General features: G+C 40.1%; 1 long non-coding RNA gene across 1 annotated transcript; it reads left to right on the top strand.

Annotated features, from left to right (window-relative positions):
* The first annotated feature begins 3,412 nt into the window (after positions 1 to 3,412).
* On the top strand, positions 3,413 to 6,189 carry LOC136336303 (uncharacterized). The gene is made up of 3 exons (XR_010731409.1): positions 3,413 to 3,583; positions 4,866 to 4,984; positions 5,866 to 6,189. It is a non-coding gene; the product is annotated as an uncharacterized lncRNA (long non-coding RNA).
* The last annotated feature ends 13,572 nt before the right edge of the window (positions 6,190 to 19,761 follow it).

The following is a 19,761-nucleotide window of genomic DNA, read 5'->3' as shown; positions in this document are numbered from 1 at the left end:
CTTTTGGATTGAATTCACTTGTTTACTAGTGATAATCTTGTTTTGATGTGCTTATAATACACTTGAATCTCTTAGTGAAGAAATATCTTTAAAGGTCATCAGTCCATTTAAAAAATGGTATTAGTCATTTCTATGATTTAATTATTTTTTTTCTTTAGTGAGAGAGAGATAGAAACAATGATAGGGATACACAGGGGCATACACAGGAAATGAGAGAGAGATGAGAAGTATCAATTCTTGGTTGTGGCACCTTAGTTGTTCATTGATTATTTTCTCATATGTGACTTTACTGAGGGGCTACAGCAGAGTGAGTGACTTCCTTACTCAAACGAGAAACCTTTGACTCAAGCTAGTGATCTCTGGCCTCAAAGCAGCGACCTTTTGGGTGAAGCCAGTGAAAATGGGTCACATCTATGATCCCACACTCAACCCAGAGACCCCATGCACAAGCTGGTAGGCCCGAACTCAAACTGGATGAACCCGTTCTCAAGCTGGATGAGTCCTTGCTCAAGCCAGATGAGCCTGTGCTCAAGCCAGTGACCTTGGGATTTTGAACCTGGGTCCTCAGTTTCCCAGGCTGATGCTCTATCCACTGCATAACCACCTAGACTTTTTAGTCTTTTTTAAAAGTTGGAACTTTATTTCCCCTGCAGTTTCATGTTCATAGAAAAGTTAAGAAAAGGGTACAGAGATTTGCCATAGATCCCCCTGCCACCACCCATGGATAGCCTACAGTATTATCAATATCCTGCACTGGGCTGGTACATTTGTTACTACTGATGGAACTACAGTGACACATCATAATCACCAAAAGCCTATAGTTTACATTATGTTTAATCTTGGTGTTGTACATTCTATAAATTGTATCTGCTGTCTCAGCATAAAGGAATCAGAAGGCTTTGCAAAATTTAAACATGACAGTTTTACTCAAGGGTCTTAGGATTTGCAAATCAGAAACAATGCTAGGTAACACACTGAGTTTTTCAAAAGAAAGAGCAAAGAGTTCTTATAATGAAAGGTACATCTTGAAAAAAATCAGTCCTGTAGGCTTAGCCTCCAGATTGTTTCAAAATAGAACTTTTCCACATGTTTGATGTTCTAATAATATGTCACTCTGAACACAAGAACATTCCTTCCTAAGTTCTTCATTTTTTCCTAAGTCTTTCAGAGAGTTATATATGAGAATTTGTATATCTGCAGGCATTGATGCAACACTGAAAAGTTGACGAGTTTGAGTCCTCAGGCTAATTAAATTGAAATCTATTTCTCCTGTTTCAACCCATTTGCTTTGAACTAGTTTTCTCAGCTTGACCACACAAACTCTATTTTGAGTCAGTTTAGCTATACTGACTTCATCTTGTTTTCTTTATTTATTCCTCATATCATATTATTCAGTATATAATTTAGGGCATTATCCCTGATGGTCTCAACTTCATCCTGAGCCTTCTTTCTCTTCTGACCTAATACTTTCACACTGTCCTCCAGACCACGTTCCACGGCTGACTGCCCGACATTTATCTTGAGCATCTGAACGTTCCTGGTGGTGAATTTGTATGATAGCTTTAGGAGATGTTCCCATGGTAGGAAGTCAATTAATGGAAACTGATAACTCTGTTCTATTAGTTAAACCTTTAGGACAATCTGCATTTCTCCTAAATTTAAAAGTCTAATAAATACCAAAATTCCCAAAGTCTATTCTATATTGAGGGCCTACAAATGCAACTAATTAGAGTTTTCCAAAACTTATTCTCTTTCTTCATTTTATTCTCCTTTCTAACTCTTTAGCTTAAAAAACTTTTTCACATCACTTCCTTATCTTAGGGATTCAAAGCACTAATTAAATTCACCGCCTACTTCTCGGTACCAGATAAAATTGTCCCAAACCTCCTGCTGAGGAAAGACCTATTGAGAATTATTTGTGCAGCATTATTCACAAGTTGTTTTACAGCCTCCAGACAGAACACAGAGGACCTCTGTAGCTCATGATATCATGAGCCATCTATCCCCCTCAAGCTCCTCAAAAGCAGGCTGATAAAGGAGGCTCCTCTGCTAGGAGAAGGTGGTTGAGAAGGAAGAGTGAATGAAGAGGCACAGTGTCCACAGCGGCAGGCCACTCTCCATGGTCTTCTGTTTCAGGAAGGACAGGTGGGGAGTCTTCTGTTGGCCCTGATGTACCGCTGTACTGTGGGGACTGCTCCTGCCAGTCCTTCCTGCACTGTCTCTAGAGTTGGAGACCAACTAAAATTGCAATATGTGTATTCCCTGAAATGAGGTCAGTACTATGTGGGCCAATCCACCAGTTGGAATGGATATTCCTTTCTTAAGTTTGCTGACACTGTGTCCTAATTTTTCCCTATGTCTTCTTGACCCTGTATGTTGAAGAAGTAAAAGGCAGATGTCCAATATAACCTGGAATCTAGGGCAGTGGAGCAGGTCCTTCACTTGTAAGAAACTGTTGTTTAGAAGTTGGTGACTTGTCCCTGTATCGTGTGCTATAAACATTACTTTTGGGTTTCTTTTACAGACTTGATAAAATATCTTTCTTCTCACTGTTCAAGGCTATTTGCATCATTGCCTTGATGTTTCCTCTTTATTCTGTTGAGTACCTTTTTTGGTTCTAGATGAGGCGAGTCACACATCTTAGAAAATGCAGGAGACAATTACTGTTATCTGGATGGGGAGCAGGTCCTTGTATTGGATTTTTAATACCTACACTGGACTCATGAAAGAGAGAACATTCTAAATAACTTTTAAAAAACTGCATGGGTAGACTGCTTTCTCCTTTCATACTCTAGATATGCAGACAGAAAGGGGGCTAGAATGAGCAGTGGAATTTAGCTTTTGGTTCATTAATCACTAAGACATTGACCTAATCTTTATCATTTTTGGAGGTTCGTTTCCAAGGTTGCTAAAAGCAGAGTGTAGGGAGTAACGATATTTCTATATCAGGTATTCCTAGACGGTCTGATTTGTTGTTTGCAAGTTGTGAGTCCGCTAAAGTCAAGCTCTGTGTAAGGTGAGAGAGCTCATTGATCCCTCTCCTGACAACTGATCTTTCTTTAAGTACAATAAGACCAGTGAATTTTAGTGGAAAGTAGCTGTGAGGTGTCAAATAATCCCTGATATTAGAACTGAGTACTAATTGATTAAGTAGTAATTAATTTCTTCATGTCACGTGACTTTATGCAAGTAATATGAAGTGTCATTAAGCAAGGCATGGTATTCTCTGACTAGCATGCCTCATTTAAAATAAAAATATAAAGAATTACAGTATCTTCTAGAAGAGTATGGTGATTATTACACTATATATAAAATTACTTCTCAAAAAGTGAGAAAATTTGGAATGATGATTCTGAATTTGGAGTTAATTTGTGAACTTACCTGTATAGACACGTTCACAGAAGACTCACCTCAGAACTTGCATTGTAGGCTGATTGCTAGTATTTTACTTCTAAAAGAGATAGGTTCTTCCCACCAGAGACTCCAATTCTTTTCCCCTCTTCTTCAAATTGTCTCCACTTTTGTCTTTTGTGTGCTTGTTACAGAAACTGGTTTTTCATGTTCAAAATCCAAACACAGAAAGGTAAGTTAATAATGACTCACTTGGAATTTGAAAAAGATAAACTGTAAAATTTTAAACAGTGTAATGTTTATACGAAATTTCAATAAACAAAATGTGCACACACAGAATGACCATTCAAAACTATTGTACAAGCAATATCATTATTACACTAAGTTAAAAGAATAAAATTTAACCAGCCATGTAAAAACCATTTGGTATTTTATACTTCATAGAATTATCCAATTATTCAAAGACTCCATTATTGGGTATCCTTGTTATCTTCAAGCACCATGTAAAGCTTACCGTGTATTTAAAGTAGTATTCTTTATCCTAGCAAAACAAGAAGACTAAAAATGTTTTTCCACTTTAACATGGATAAAGTAATAATTTTCATATATTCACAGAGCAGATTACATAAAGGAAAGAAAATAAACTACAGTTCTACACATCCAAGGAGATAAAGGTTACAAAGAAATTTTAAAAGCTGGTCATATAAGAATAATTACAACATTGTTTATTTATGTTAATTATCAATACTGCCATCACTAACCAAGTAGATTTATGCAAATACTAGTCTATATGAAAACATACATATGTGGTGATACACTGAAAGTACAGATTCCCCTTACTGAGACATGTAAGACAATAATGAACACAGCAGTGTTATGATGATTCCTTGGGGTGGGAACTAAGGGGAAATACCGGCAGGGTGAGGAGCAGTGAGCGCAGAGTGCTGCATCATTGAAACAATCACACACCTGTCTGCCCCTTAAAAGTATATAATACACCTGACCAGGTGGTGGCGCAGTGGATAGAGCATTGGACTGAGATGCAGAGGATCCAGGTTCGAGACCCCAAGGTCACCAGCTTGAACAAGGGCTCATTTGGTTTGAGCAAAAGCTCACCAGCTTGGAACCAAGGTCGCTGGCTCAAGCAAGGGGTTACTTGGTCTGCTGAAGGCCCGTGGTCAAGGCACATATGAGAAAGCAATCAATGAACAACTAAGGTGTCACAACAAAAAACTGATGATTGATGCTTCTCATCTCTCTCCATTCCTGTCTGTCCCTGTCTATCCCTCTCTCTGTCACTGTAAAAAAAAAAAAAAAAAAAAAAAAAAAGTATATAATACTAGGGTTGATAAAATATTGCAGTAATATTTTATGTCTCAGTGGTTTGCTTGTTTCTAAGCCTCAATATAGCATATTTTATTTCATTTTAATGTATGGTATGTTGTATTAAGAATAAAGAATATTGTCTTTAAAAAGCATTATCTAACCAATTTTATGTCATTCTTTATGTTTAGGAACCAGACTGTGATTCTTATACAAAAGACGTATATGCTTGCAGCAGAGAATATGATCCTGTCTGCGGAACCAATGGTGGATCTTATTTCAATCCTTGCTTTTTCTGCTTTAAAGTAAAGTAAGAACACAAAGTAAATATCGGCTCTCCCAAAATACTGAAAAAAACATCACAGAATGATAGGAAAAGCCAGTTTCTGATGGCCTCAGCAGAGTATATCTGGAAAATAACTGTACTAGCTGGGTAACTGCCACAGAAACGCACGGGGACCTTTCCTGGAACTTGCCATCCTTCAAGTAGTTTTGTGTCTAACCCCTTAATTTAACATTCCTGGATAATCTGTAATCATATAATTAACTTAATTTAATACTATGACTTACTAATTGATTTCTGAAGCCCATATGGTAACTGATAATCTCTGTGATGTAGCTTCAAGCTACAAGGGAGCATAACTGAGCAGAAACCCTACTGACTACCATATTGGAAATCCATCAGATGGGCCTGTTCATACTTGGGACAGATGGTCTACCTTGTCTCCTGTCTGCCTGATAGACCCCAAACCTTCCTTAAGAGGAGCATGTTCCAGGATCCTTCCATTCTACCTCCCTTAATATATGCTCACTTCGAAGAGGGTTGTGTTCAAAAGTTCAGCCAGTCATCCTCCCTCCTGCCTCATTTGCTCTCATGGGTGTTTCCTCTTTTTTAATTCCCAAAATGGATTTTACTTCAAGAAAACTTACTAAGACATTCTCTAATCGCCTCCTCTCTCAAGACTGGGTGGGCTCCAGGACTGCGTCAGGGCTGAGCATGTAAGGGTCAAGCAGCCCCAGTTGGGAATAGTGTGCAGGGTTGGGGAGCACATGGGGCCCAGCTGCAGTGGAAGAGGGGCACAGCCTTTGTACATTGTGCTCCTTAGCTGGAAGAATTTAGTGCAATACCCTGGTAATATTCTGTGCTGTTTGTAATCATACCTTTTTTTTCCTCTGTCTTTTTCATTAAAGGGAACGTGGTGGAACATTTTCATTCAAACATTATGGGAGATGCTGAGGCTACCTGAGCTACATATTTTTGTGGCTCTTATGACAATCGTATTTCGCAGTCGATTCTACAACCAACTGGAGTCTTCTCAGTGAGGGCTCTCAGTTCCTAGGTGACCAGATAAAGCCTTCTGTGGAATATAGGATGTAGAAGAATTCTTCCGACTCTAAGAATCTTTGATTAAAAAATTTTTATTCTCTGGCCAGTTATTCAATCAAATTTAAAAACTGGCTTAATTGTGTTTGATAATATAAAATTTAATGCGTTTTCCTATCATAAATATTTCAATCAATGCAAATAAAATGTCTTTATTAAGATACTCTCTTTGTTTTGTTGTGGGGGTTGATTAGAGGTTTAAAATACACGATTTCTTGTGGCAACTATAATTAAGTAAATACTTTTAAAGGTGAAAAACTAATACATTACTTCGTTATTCATTAAAATTATAGAAACATGACCTTCTCTTTATGTGAAAGAATGAAAACCTCTAGAACAGGGATTGGGGAACTTAAATTCTAACCTGTGGCCCATGTCAGTCTTATAATTACGAATCGTATGCCATATGCATTTACATTCTAAAACCTAGGACATGTCTATAATTGAATAAGTTGCAGAGCCTCTTCAAAGATGTTTATGACTTCTGAAAGTTAGGAGAAAACTATATTATTTTATTTGTCTTTTATAATGTGAAATGAGGATGGTCTGGCCTATTGATTTGTGTTAACAAAAAATCCCTAATGAAATACTCTGTAATTTGTAAGGTCTAGTATAACATAAAGTGCATTCGTCTATGGAGGCAAAATTGTAGCCAACAAAATGACATATTTTTTATAAGGGAGAATAGGGTTTTCTCTTTGCACGTTATCCTTTCCTTCTTACCTCTAGTCAGTTATTTCACAGATACTTACTGAGTGCCTAATGTGTGCCAGACACTGTATGAGGTGCTGAGAATGCAATGGTAAACCAGTGAGAAATGACACCTTGTGAGGGAGGGGAGGTAAAGACAATGAATGTGTATATAAATGAAGGAACAATTGCAGAGGAAGAGGAGAACTAAGAAGATAATGATAATGATTACAAAAGAACTTTCTGAGGTAACAGGAGGGCTGCAATCTGAATCAACACAGAGCTGCTGATACAGCAGAGAAACAGTGGGCAGAGTATTCCAGAAAGAGATAACAGCGACAGCAGTCCCTAAGACCAAAATGACGCTGGCATGCTCAATAGAGGGAAATAGGACCCCTATAGAAGGAGCATAATGAATGAAAAGTAGGTGTTACTGAATGAAGAGGGGGTGTTACTGAATGAAGGAGGGTGTTACAAGGTAAGATGGGCAGGTAGGTGTATAGGAAGTGTCTTAGAGATTGTGTGGAGCAATTTAGATTGTATCTAAATTCAGTGGAAAGCCTTTGCATAGGATAGTAGGACAGTGACTTCATGTGACTGCATGGTCAGCATCTTTGACAAGAACAAGTCAAGGGGCAGAGTCTTTGTGAACATTATTATAACACTGAATTGAATTTTTATGTTAAGAGAGACAGGCAATATTTAGCTTTAAGAAGGTTTTCCACAGTAGAGACTGACAGACATCTCAAATTCAACATGGTCACAACTGAGATTTCTCCCCAGGAGTCTTCCCCCTCTTAGAAATGGTCACTATATGTCACAGTTTTCAGACCACCACCAGAGGCATGCTTGAATCATCCAATTCATCAGCAAAATCCAAGCCCATTTCTCATCTCTTCATGCTGCTACCATGGCCCAAGTCCTACTCATCTCTGCCCCGACCATTGTAGTGGCCTCCTAACTAACTCCCTGCTCTCAACCCCGTCTCTCTTCAGTCTACTGTCAGCACAACTGCCAGAGGGAGCCTGTTAAAATAAAAGTCAGATGACATTATTTCTCTGTCCAAAACCCTCCATTGTTCTCTTGTCTCAGAGTCAAAGTCAACACCCTCACAATGGACCTTGTGATAACCTTTCCCACTACCCTCTCTTCCCACATTTCCTGCTGTTTTCTGCTCACTTTGCTCCTTCAACACTCACACCTACTTCCACCTCAGGCCTTTGATCTTCCTGTCCTTACGAGGGCCTAGTGCACAAAATATATTTTCTATATGTACATAAAGTTTCTTTTTTCTTCTTTCTGGATTTTACTAAAATTCATCTTCTTAATTGAGGTAGAAATTTGATCATTTGGATATATCAATATTTTGTTTTTAAATGAATATTTAGTTGCATAACTCAAAGCCAAAGTTGCCTTATTGTTGGCCTAAAGACTTATGCAATATTGCTCCCACTGATTCCTTGAATAAATGCACACAGTCTGAGGATTTTTATTTGTTTTTTGTTGATTTTTTTTTTGTATTTTTCTGAAGCTGAAAACAGGGAGAGACAGTCAGACAGACTCCCACATGCACCTGACCGGGATCCACCTGGTATGCCCACCAGGGGGCGATGCTCTGCCCCTCTGGGGCGTCGCTCTGTTGCGACCAGAGCCACTCTAGCGCCTAGGGCAGAGGCCAAGGATGCTACCTGGAATTATATTCAGTGCCCTTTTGATAATGCACTTCTAGGCATGAACTCACAAATCGCTATTTTTAAATTATCCTTCTCTGTAAACATAATGGTAGAAAATGGAGGACTTAACAAACTGAGATGAACCCTGATAAAGACTGACTCTCTCCAAATATCACCTGAGCTCTGGGATACAGCATCCTCAGCTGGATACAACTCTAGATCTCCTGCAATCTGTGAGATACGATGGTGGGTGGAAATCAAAAAGGGAGCAAAACATCAACATCTTATATTCCATTTAATAGCCAACTTCTTACCATGTTCTCTTGGACAAGAATCTAAGTTTTGTTGATATTACCAGGAAACTTTTTTCCAGATGACTGAAGTTCAGTCTTGTGTGACTCAAGTGTTTGCTTTAACACAGGTTGTTTTTTTCTTAGCAGAAAATGTGAAGATAAACATATGGTTACATCCTAGACAGGACATTTTCAAAATTCTGCATCTTCTCTATGTTCTCAATTTCAAGTACCTAATTTTCTGACAAAAGCTTCCTTATATTTCCAGCTCACTTCCACCTCTACGCCAACCCCAGTGATGCTCTGATCCCACAGCTGGATCTCTAAAATATTCACCTTTCCACTTTTTCAAAGTCCTTCCCTGACTAATGTCTTCTCTTCCTTCTTACTCAATTTTACTTTCACACGCAATCATTTTAACTACTTTCATGAATATACATACATGTCTGTATTTCTTTGTTTCTCTGCTTTCAGCCTGTTCACATGGCCAAGCTACACCACTGGGTAAATCTGACGTTCTGTCCTGGCCAGAGTGCTTGGTGGTTAAAACATTGCCCTGATGTGCCAAGATTGTGCGTTCGATTCCCATTAGGTCACATACAGGAATATAAATGTTTTTTTCTCTTTCTCTTCCTAAAATCAATCAATAAATTTAAAATAAAATTTTTGTAAAAATCTGACACTTCCTGCCTTATTGGTGCCTGGCTCATGTAGCAGAACATTGTGAGTGTTCATGAACAAGCAAAGGGGTAAACAAATTATGGCCTAGCCACAGAATGGATATTACTCGGCAATAAGGAACAAGGAAGTACTGATAGGCACCACATGGTCCTCGAAATAATTATGGGGAATGAGAGGCAAACCAGAAAACATATGGTATATTCCATCTATGTAAAATTCTAGAAAAAGCGAACCAATCCAGAGAGACAACAGATCATCAGTTGCCTGGGGAGAGAGGAAGGATGGGAGAGGAAGAAACTTTGGGCATGATGGCTATGTTCACTATCTTGAATGTGATGATAGTTTCATGGGTGTACACATATGTCACGTTTATCAGACTGTACACTTTAGGTATGTGGAGTTTATTGTATGCCAATTACACCTCAGTAGAACTGTTGAGAAAAAATGATAAAATTTCAGTTTTCCTTATTTTTGCTATTATATAATGCTAATGTGTTCCTCTTTAGTTTGCTGCCTTTTAAAATACATATATGTCTTAGGCAGTTCTGCAGAGGACATTTGCTAATAGAGATAATTTTACTTTTCTTTTTCATTAGTAACAACCTTTCCCTTTCTGCTTTTTCTTTCTCCTGTCCTCATTGCACTGAGATCTCCTCATTTTATGGAAAAGCAATTAAAACTACAGCATGGATTTTGCCCTTTGATGTCTCTCATGAAGTCTTCAGACAACTGAATGTCTCCTGTCATTTTTCGTCATCAAAAAAAATTTTTTTTGCCCTGGCCGGTTGGCTCAGTGGTAGAGCATCAGCCTGCATGCAGGAATCCCGGGTTCGATTCCCGGCCAGGGCACACAGGAGAAGTGCCCATCTGCTTCTCCACCCCTCCCCCTTTCCTTCCTCTCTGTCTCTCTCTTCCCCTCCTGCAGCCAAGGCTCCATTGGATCAAAATTGGCCCTGGCGCTGGGGAGGGCTCCATGGCCTCCACCTCAGGTGCTAGAATGGCTCTGGTTGCAACAGAGCATCGCCCCCTGGTGGGCATGCCAGGTGGACCCCGGTTGGGCGCATCCGGGAGTCTGTCTGACTGCCTCCCAGTTTCCAACTTCAGAAAAACAAAAAAATAATAATAATTTTTTAAATCTAGAATAGCTGTCTATTGAGATGGTCATAGGATTTTCTCTTTTACTCTGTTAATGTACTGAGTTCCATTTCTTAGTTTTCAAATGCTAAATCAACCTTGACTCCCCTAAAATTCTAGTTGATAAAAAGCTTTTTTTAAAAAAAAAGTTTTAAATTTCATTTGGACAATTAATTTTAATGGGATGACATTGATCAATTAGAGTACATAGATTCAGAAAAAACTTCTACAGATCATTTTGACATTTTTTTTTATATAAATAAATTTTTATTTTAATGGGGTGACATCAATAAATCAGGGTACATACATTCAAAGAAAACATTTCCAGGTTATCTTGTCATTTAGTTATGTTGCATACCCATCACCCAAAGAGAGATCGTCCTCTGCCACCCTCCATCCAGTTCTCTCTGTACCCCTCCCCCTCCCCTCCCCCTCTCCCTCCTTCCCTCCCCCCACCCCCCATAGCCACCACACTCCTGTTCATGCCTCTCAGTCTCGCTTTTATGTCCCACTAATGTATGGAATCCTGCAGTTCCTGTTTTTTTCTGATTCGCTTATTTCACTCCGCACAATGCTACCAAGACTCCACCATTCCGCTATAAGTGATCCAGTGTCACCATTTCTCCTAGCTGAATAATATACCATGGTGTATATGTGCCCCATCTTCTTCATCTAGTCCTCTATTTTTTTTTACAGTGATTAAAAGCCTTTAAGCAAACTCTTGGCCAATACAGCAAGAATCCATAAATGAGTAGTGTCCTTAACATGTTCCCCAAGTCCAAGTTGGCCCCCTCACCATGCCAAATCCCTGAAAAATGCAACCCAACCACAGTTCAGTCTGTTAGGAGCTGTCACAGGGAGCAGGAGTCCAGGAAAGTTCCCCCAAAGAAAAGTCCGTATGGCACTGGAATTGTTGTCACCATTCTATACTTTGCAGCTCATGTCCAAGTCCCAATGACCGCTGCTTCTAGCTGGTAATGATTCAGGTAGACTGGAAAAAGCCATTTGCAGCATGCGTGGATATGGAGCTTCTGTTCTCCTCTGCCTGGAGAGTTGAGACCAGGTTGCTTTTCCCTGGAGCTCTGTGACTGTGGCCTGGTAAAGAGAACCTTGGGATACACTAAGCTGGGTGGCAAAGGTAAATTCATAATACAAGTTGGCAAAAGGAGGAAAGAGAGCTCTAAATTAAGAGTAGGTCCCAGCCTGAAATATGAGTGGGGCATTGAGGTAGGAGGCATAAAGGCAACACTATATATTAAGCAAAGCAGCAGAAGATAGGACTATCAACACCCACAACAGAGATCTTTGAGGGAAGAATAAAGAACCTGACTATTCAGGCAAAACATAGTTAAGTGGCCCTTGTGCAAATGAGATCAGTTTACCTGCTTCTTGGAACAAATACCCTAGGCTCGTCCACAGTGTCGTAGATGGGGTCGACGGCCCTGGGCACCTTCAGCCTTCAGTGGCAAACCCCAGCATTCTGGGCAAGGTTAGGTCATAGGTGGCTGGAGCAGGCCTGGAAGAGACTGAACCCTCCCTTAGAGGAGCGAGGGGGAAGCCCACCTTCCAGTGTCCCTGTTTCCTCACAGCAGAGGTGTGTAAGCCTGGCAGGCTTTAGCTCAATGACCTTCCTTTCCACTATTGAAGCAGGACCCAGATGGCATCCTATGAGACCCCTTTGGGGTGCTGGAGCCTTTAAGGGTGTATCCTAAAAGCTGGTAGTTCCCCCTGATCTCTATTGGGCTTTTTCTGCCTCTAGGTATCTTAAAAGCCATTCTCAGAAGATCTCGCTGAGGGGTTTGAGGATCCCCATCCGCCTATATAAATCTTTTCCATATATCTGGAGCTATTTGGAAAAAAGACAGAACAGTGTTATTAGCTAGATCTAATAAAGAAGGTAGATTTGGTGTCTCCTGTTCATCAGCTTTCAAAAGAAATGTAAATTTTTTTTTTTTTTAAGTAAAAAGCATGATATGGTAGACCCATTGGAGTCATTGGCCTGGTGTGCAGGATTCCCGGGTTCGCTTCCCGGCCAGAGCACACAGGAGAAGCGCCCATCTACCTCTCCACCCCTCCCCCTCTCCCCCCTCCCGGTCCCTCTCCTCCTGCCCACAGCCAAGGCTCCACCGGAGCAAATCCACCCTGGGCACTAAGGATGGCCCCATGGCCTCCGCCCTAGTTGCTAGAATGACTCCGGTTGTAACAGAGCAACATCCCAGATGGGCAGAGCATTCCCCCCCCGGTAGGCATGCCAGGTGGATCCCAGTCAGGCGCATGCAGGAGTCTGTCTGCTTGCCTCCCCATCCCCATCCTCAGAAATATACAAAAAATAAATAAATAAAAGAAAAAATACAAAAAAAAATACAAAAAAAAAAAAAAGGGGGGGGGGCATTCCCTTGTGCTAAAGCACCAGGAAGCATGGAGTGAGCTTGAGTATGTCCTATGAAACATGGAGCTCTATGTTTACATATAAGTCTTTGAAGAAGGAGGAACTGCTGAAATAGTTTGTCAGCATTTGTCCCTAAGACAGCAGTCTTTATAGTGGGAACACCATACGTAAATATTTGCTGTCTGTCTATAGATTAAGGGGGGAATATGGCCAATGCTGAAAAGCCATGATCTTTGTGCCCCTCCCCTCCCCCAACCCCCTCCCTCTCCTCCCCCCACCCTGTAACCCCAACACTGTTGTTCATGTCTCTGAGTCTCATCTTTATGTCCCACCTATGTGTGGAAACATATAGTTCTTAGTTTTTTCTGATTTACTTCTTTCACTCAGTATAATGTTATCAAGGCCCATCCATGTTGTTGTAAAAGATCCTATGTCATCATTTCTTATGGCTGAGTAGTATTCCATAGTATATATATACCAAAGCTTTTTAATCCACTCATCCTCTGATGGACACTTGGGCTGTTTCCAAATCTTTGCTATTGTGAACAATGCTGCCATAAACATGGGGGTGCATTTCTTCTTTTCAAACAGTGCTATGGTGTTCTTGGGGTATATTCCTAACAGTGGTATAGCTGGGTCAAAAGGCAGTTCGATTTTTAATTTCTTGAGGTATCTCCATACTGTTTTCCACAGTGGCTGCACCAATCTGCATTCCCACCAGCAGTGCAGGAGGGTTCCCTTTTCTCCACATCCTCGCCAGCACTTATTCTGTGTTGTTTTATTGATGAGCGCCATTCTGACTGGTGTGAGGTGATATCTCATTGTGGTTTTAATTTGCATTTCTCTAATCATTAATGATGTTGAACATTTTTTCATATGCCTATTGGCCATCTGTGTGTCCTCTTTGGAGAAATGTCTATTCATTTCTTTTGCCTAATTTTGGATTGGATTGTTTGTCTTCCTGGTATTAAGTTTTACAAGTTCTTTATAAATTTTGGTTATTAACCCCTTATCAGACGCTATGTCAAATATATTCTCCCATTGTGTAGTTTGTCTTTTTATTCTGTTCTTATTGTCTTTAGCTGTGCAGAAGCTTTTTAGTTTGATAAAGTCCCATTTGTTTATCCTGTCTTTTATTTCACTTGCCTGTGGAGACAAATCAGCAAATATATTGCTGCGAGAGATGTCAGAGAGCTTACTGCTTATGTTTTCTTCTAAAATGCTTATGGTTTCATGGCTTACATTCAAGTCTTTTATCCATTTTGAGTTTATTTTTGTGAGTGGTGTAAGTTGGTGGTCTAGTTTCATTTTTTTGCAGGTAGCTGTCCAGTTTTCCCAACACCATTTGTTGAAGAGGCTGTCTTTACTCCATTGTATTGTCTTACCTCCTTTGTCAAATATCAGTTGTCCATAGAGCTGTGGGTTTATTTCTGAGTTCTCTGTTCTGTTCCATTGATCTATGTGCCTGTTCTTATGCCAGTACCATGCTGTTTTGAGTACAATGGCCTTATAATATAACTTGATATCTGGAAGTGTGATACCTCCCGCTTTTTTCTTCCTTTTCAGGATTGCTGAGGCTATTCGTGTTCTTTTTTGGTTCCATATAAATTTTTGGAATATGTGTTCTATGTCTTTGAAGTAAGTCATTGGTATTTTCATTGGTATTGCATTGAATTTATAAATTGCTTTGGGTAATATAGACATTTTAATGATGTTTATTCTTCCTAACCATGAGCACGGTATATGCCTCCACTTATTCGTATCTTCCCTGATTTCTTTTATCAATGTTTTATAATTTTCTGAGTACAAGTCTTTAATCTCCTTGGTTAGATTTATTCCTAGGTACTTTATTTTTTTGGTTGCAATGGTAAAGGGGATTGATTCCCTGATTTCTCTTTCTGACAGTTCATTATTAGTGTATAAAAATGCCTCTGATTTCTGAGTATTGATTTTATATCCTGCCACCTTGCCAAATTCTTTTATCAGGTCTAGTAGTTTTTTGACTGAAACTTTAGGGTTTTCTATATACAATATCATGTCATCTACAAATAATGATAGTTTTACTTCTTCTTTTCCAATTTGGATGCCTTTTATTTCTTTTTCTTGTCTGATTGCTGTGGCGAGGACTTCCAGAACTATGTTGAATAAGAGTGGTGAAAGGGGGCAACCCTGCCTTGTTCCTGATCTTAAGGGGATAGCTTTTAATTTTTGCCCATTGAGTATTATGTTGGCTGTGGGTTTGTCATAGATGGCCTTTATCATGTTGAGGTATGTTCCCTGTATTCCCACTTTGCTGAGAGTTTTGATCATGAATGGGTGCTGGACTTTATCAAATGCTTTTTCTGCATCTATTGAAATTATCATGTGGTTTTTCTCCTTTCTTTTGTTTATGTGATGAATCACATTGATTGATTTGCGAATATTGTACCAGCCTTGCCTCCCAAGAATAAATCCTACTTGATCATGGTGTATGATTTTTTCCATATATTGCTGGATCCGGTTTGCTAATATTTTATTGAGGATTTTTGCATCTAAGTTCATCAGGGATATTGGCCTATAATTTTCTTTTTTTGTGTTGTCTTTGCCTGGTTTTGGAATCAGAATTATGCTCGCCTCATAAAAGGAGTTTGGAAGTCTTCCTTCCTCTTGAATTTTTTGAAATAGCTTGAGAAGGATAGGAGTTAGTTCTTCTTTGAATATTTGGTAGAATTCACTTGTGAAGCCATCAGGCCCAGGACTTTTCTTTTTTGGGAGTTTTTTGATAACTGTTTCAATCTCATTTGTTGTAATTGGTCTGTTTAGGTTTTCTGATTCTTCCAGATTGATTTTTGGAAGATTATATGATTCAAGGAATTTGTCCATTTCATCTAGGTTGTCTAGTTTTTTGGCGTACAGTTCTTCATATTATTTTCTTACAATATTTTGTATTTCTGTTGTGTCAGTTGTTATTTCTCCACTCTCGTTTCTAATTTTATTTATTTGAGTCCTCTCTCTTTTTTTCTTGGTGAGTCTTGTTAAAGGTTCATCTTGTTTATCTTTTCAAAGAACCAGCTCCTGGTTTCATTGATCCTCTGTATTGTTTCTTTAGCCTCTATGTCACTTATTTCTGCTCTGATCTTTATTATTTCCTTCCTTCTACTAGCTCTGGGCTTTACTTGCTGTTCTTTTTCTAGTTCTTTTAGATGCAGGGTTAAGTTGTTAATTTGAGCTTTTTCTAGCTTCTTGAGGTATGCCTGTAATGCTATAAACTTCCCTCTCAGGACTGCTTTTGCTGTGTCCCATAAATTTTGAGTTGATGTATGCTCATTATCGTTTGTTTCTAGGAATTTTTTAATTTCTTCTTTGATCTCAATGTTAACCCATTCATTGTTTAATAACATGCTATTTAGTTTCCAAGTGTTTGAATGTTTTTCAATTTTTCTATTGTGGTTGATTTCTAGTTTAATGCCATTGTGATCAGAGAAAGTGTTCGATATGATTTCAATCTTCTTAAATTTGTTGAGCCCGCTTTTGTGCCCTAACATGTGGTCTATTCTAGAGAATGTCCCATGAGCGCTTGAAAAGAATGTATATTCTGCTCTTTTAGGGTGAAAGGTTCTGAAGATATCTATTAAATCGAGTTCATCTAATATGTCCTTTAAGTCTGCTGTTTCTTTGTTAATTTTCTTTCTTGAGGACCTATCTAATGATGTTAATGGGGTATTGAAATCTCCTACTATTATAGTATTGCTGTTGATCTCGCCCTTTAAGTCTATCAAAGTCTGCTTTATATATTTAGGTGCTCCTATATTAGGTGCGAGATATTTATAATGGTTATATCTTCCTTTTGTATTGCTCCCTTTATCATTATGTAGTGACCTTCTTTATCTCTAACTATGGTCTTTGTTCTAAAGTCCATTTTGTCTGATATAAGTATTGCTACCCCAGCTTTTTTTTATTTCCATTTGCGTGAAATATTTTTTTCCATCCTTTTATCTTCAGTCTGTGTGCATCTTTTGATTTAAGGTGTGTCTCTTGTAGACAGCATATGTATGGGTCCTGTTTTCTTATCCACGCAGCTACCCTATGTCTCTTGATCGGATCATTTAATCCATTAACATTTAAGGTTATTACTGATATGTAATTGTTTATTGCCATTTTTTTCCTTTAAAACTGTTTTTCTCTTTTGCTATATTCTTTTTTTTCCTTTGATCTGTTTACAACAGGTCCCTTAGCATTTCTTGCAGCCTTGGTTTGGTTGTAGTGAAATCCTTTAGTTTTTTTTTTGTCTGTAAAGCTTTTTATTTCTCCTTCAATTTTAAATGATAGTCTTGCTGGATAAAGTAGTCTTGGTTGTAGGTTCTTGTTCTGCATTACTTTGAATATTTCTTGCCATTCCCTTCTGGCCTCAAGTGTTTCTGTTGAGAAGTCAGAAGTCATCCTTATGGGGGCTCCTTTGTAGGTGATTGTCTTTTTTTCTCTAGCAGCTTTTAATATTTTCTCTTTATCACTTAGCTTTGGTAATTTAATTATGATGTGTCTTGGTGTTGGTTTCTTTGGATTTCTCCTTAATGGAGTTCTCTGTGCTTCCTGAACATGTGAAATATTTTCCTGCCTTAATTGGGGGAAGTTTTCCGCAATAATATGTTTGAACAAAGTCTCTATCCCTTGTTCTTTCTCTTCTTCTTCAGGAACCCCTATGATGCGGATGTTATTTCTCTTCATGTTGTCACAGAGCTCTCTTAGAGTTTCCTCAGACTTTTTGAGTCTCTTTTCTTTTTTCTGCTCTGCTTCCATGCCTTTATTTATTGTGTCCCCTAACTTACTGATTCGATTCTCTCCTTCATCCATCCTGCTTTTAATTCCTTCCATTGTATTCTTTATTTCAGATATTGTATTTGTCATTTCTGTCTGATTCTTTTTTATTATTTCAATGTCCTTTTTTATATTTGTTATCTCTTTATTTAGGTTTTCGTAATGGCCATCTATGGTGGTTCTAATATCTTTGAGCATCCTAACAATCGTTATTTTAAACTCTGCATCTGGTAATTTGGTTATATCTGATTCACTTAGGTCCTTTTCTGGGGATTTCTCTTGGTTTATTTGTGTTGTATTTCTCTGCCTCCGCATTTTCTCTTCACGAGAGTGGCTGTGATCACGTGCTCGGGTGCACAAGGGTTGGTGGCCTTGGCCTTTGCCCCGCCCCCGTGTGTGATGTTATGCTCGGTCCTGAGGGCACTGGCGAGCACCTTTGCTCAGCTGCGGGTCTCCGCCTGTTTCCGAGCTTTCGCCCTGCCTTTGCAGGATGATCCCACTCAAGGAACAGCTGCTAGCCTTGGCTCTACCACCAGGAAAGGCTGCATGCCCAAGCTCAGCTTCGTAGCGGAACTCCGCCTCTTCTGGGCTTTTGGCTCCACCCCCGCGGGAGGAGCCTGCTACCAAGTCAGACCGCAAGCCTGGGTTGCACAGGCGGGGCAGGGATGTGCTCCTCTGCCCTTGCTCCGGGGTTGGTTTCTACCCTTTCTGGGTTTCCCGCCCTTCTCCCGGAGGCTGGATTACAGGCTGCCGGCAGCTGAGCTTAGCCGCTTTTGCACGCCCCCTTCTCCCTAGCCGGGCAAGATTGAGCTCACACCTGAGCCCACTGGTGGCCAGCCGGCTTCCGCCCCTGCCAGCAGAACCGCGCTTTTGTCTCCCGCTGCCGCCCGCTCTCTGGTGCGCCCTCAGCCGTGTGGGTGGGGGCGTTGCAGCTCGGACCCTAAGACTCACTACCGTAGACCCGAAAGCTCCCTCCTTCTATGCGACTCTGCTCTGAATGCCGCAGGGGAGCTTGTTTGGCTGCTCTCCTGATTCCCTTTGCTGGTATTGCTGTTTCCGGGGGAAATATTCACTTCAGCTTTGGGGAGTGACTCATCCCAGGGGTTAGAGTGGCTATCTCCCAAAAATGTTTCTCCCTATGCCTCCTAGATTGCACTCTCTTCCTGTTACTGTGGTTCTCTCCCCTCTTCCTCCGTCTCCAGGAGCCCCGGGTGAGTGTTTGTGAGAGAGATGTTCTGCGTGGTCCCTTTAAGAAGGATCCTGGGTCTGAGAAATCAGACTCTCTCACAAACAGTATCCTGACTTGTTTCCAGCTAAATACTGTCCTTATGCTTCTTCTGGGCTCTGGGGCTGCAGGCTGGGGCTTTGTTCCTGGGGCTCAGGGCCCTTTCCCCTCTGCTAAACTCACTTCCCGCCACGCGAGTCTCTCCCTGCTGCCGTTCGCTCTGAGAAGCTGGGCAGCCCTCTCCGCGTTTCCACTTTTCCTACCAGTCTCTGGGTGGCTTCTTCAGCGTTCCTGGGTTGAAGAGTCCTTTTAGTTTAGTCCAAAGTTGGTTTTTCCAGTTGATAGTTCATAAAATTAGTTTGTAATCCACATTGGTTCTGGGAGGTAGATGCTGGTACGTTCGCCTACTCCAGCGCCATCTTGTCTCCCCCCCCATTTTGACATTTGATTATGTTTATATCCATCACCCAAAGTCAAATTGTCTTTCATCACCTTCTATCTGGTTTTCTTTGTCCCCCTCCCCTCTGCCTTCCCCCTCTCTTCTCCCTTCACTCCCTTACCCCACCCCATAACCACCACACTCTTGTCCATGTCCCTGAGTCTTTTTTTATGTCCCAACTATATAGAGATTCCTATAGCTCCTAGTTTATTCTGACTTACTTATTTCACTCAGTATAATGTTATCAAAGTCTATCCATGTTGTTGTAAATGATCCGATGTCATCATTTCTAATGGCTGAGTAGTATTCCACAGTATATATGTACCGCTCTTACTTTATCCAGTCATCTATTGAACAGCATTTTGCTTGTTTCCATGTCTTGGCC

The sequence above is a fragment of the Saccopteryx bilineata genome, chromosome 4 (genome assembly GCF_036850765.1).
Source record: "Saccopteryx bilineata isolate mSacBil1 chromosome 4, mSacBil1_pri_phased_curated, whole genome shotgun sequence".
Taxonomy (NCBI): Eukaryota; Metazoa; Chordata; class Mammalia; order Chiroptera; family Emballonuridae; genus Saccopteryx; species Saccopteryx bilineata.
The sequence above is the reverse complement of the archived record's forward strand: the minus strand, read 5'-3'. Positions and strand labels throughout refer to the sequence as shown.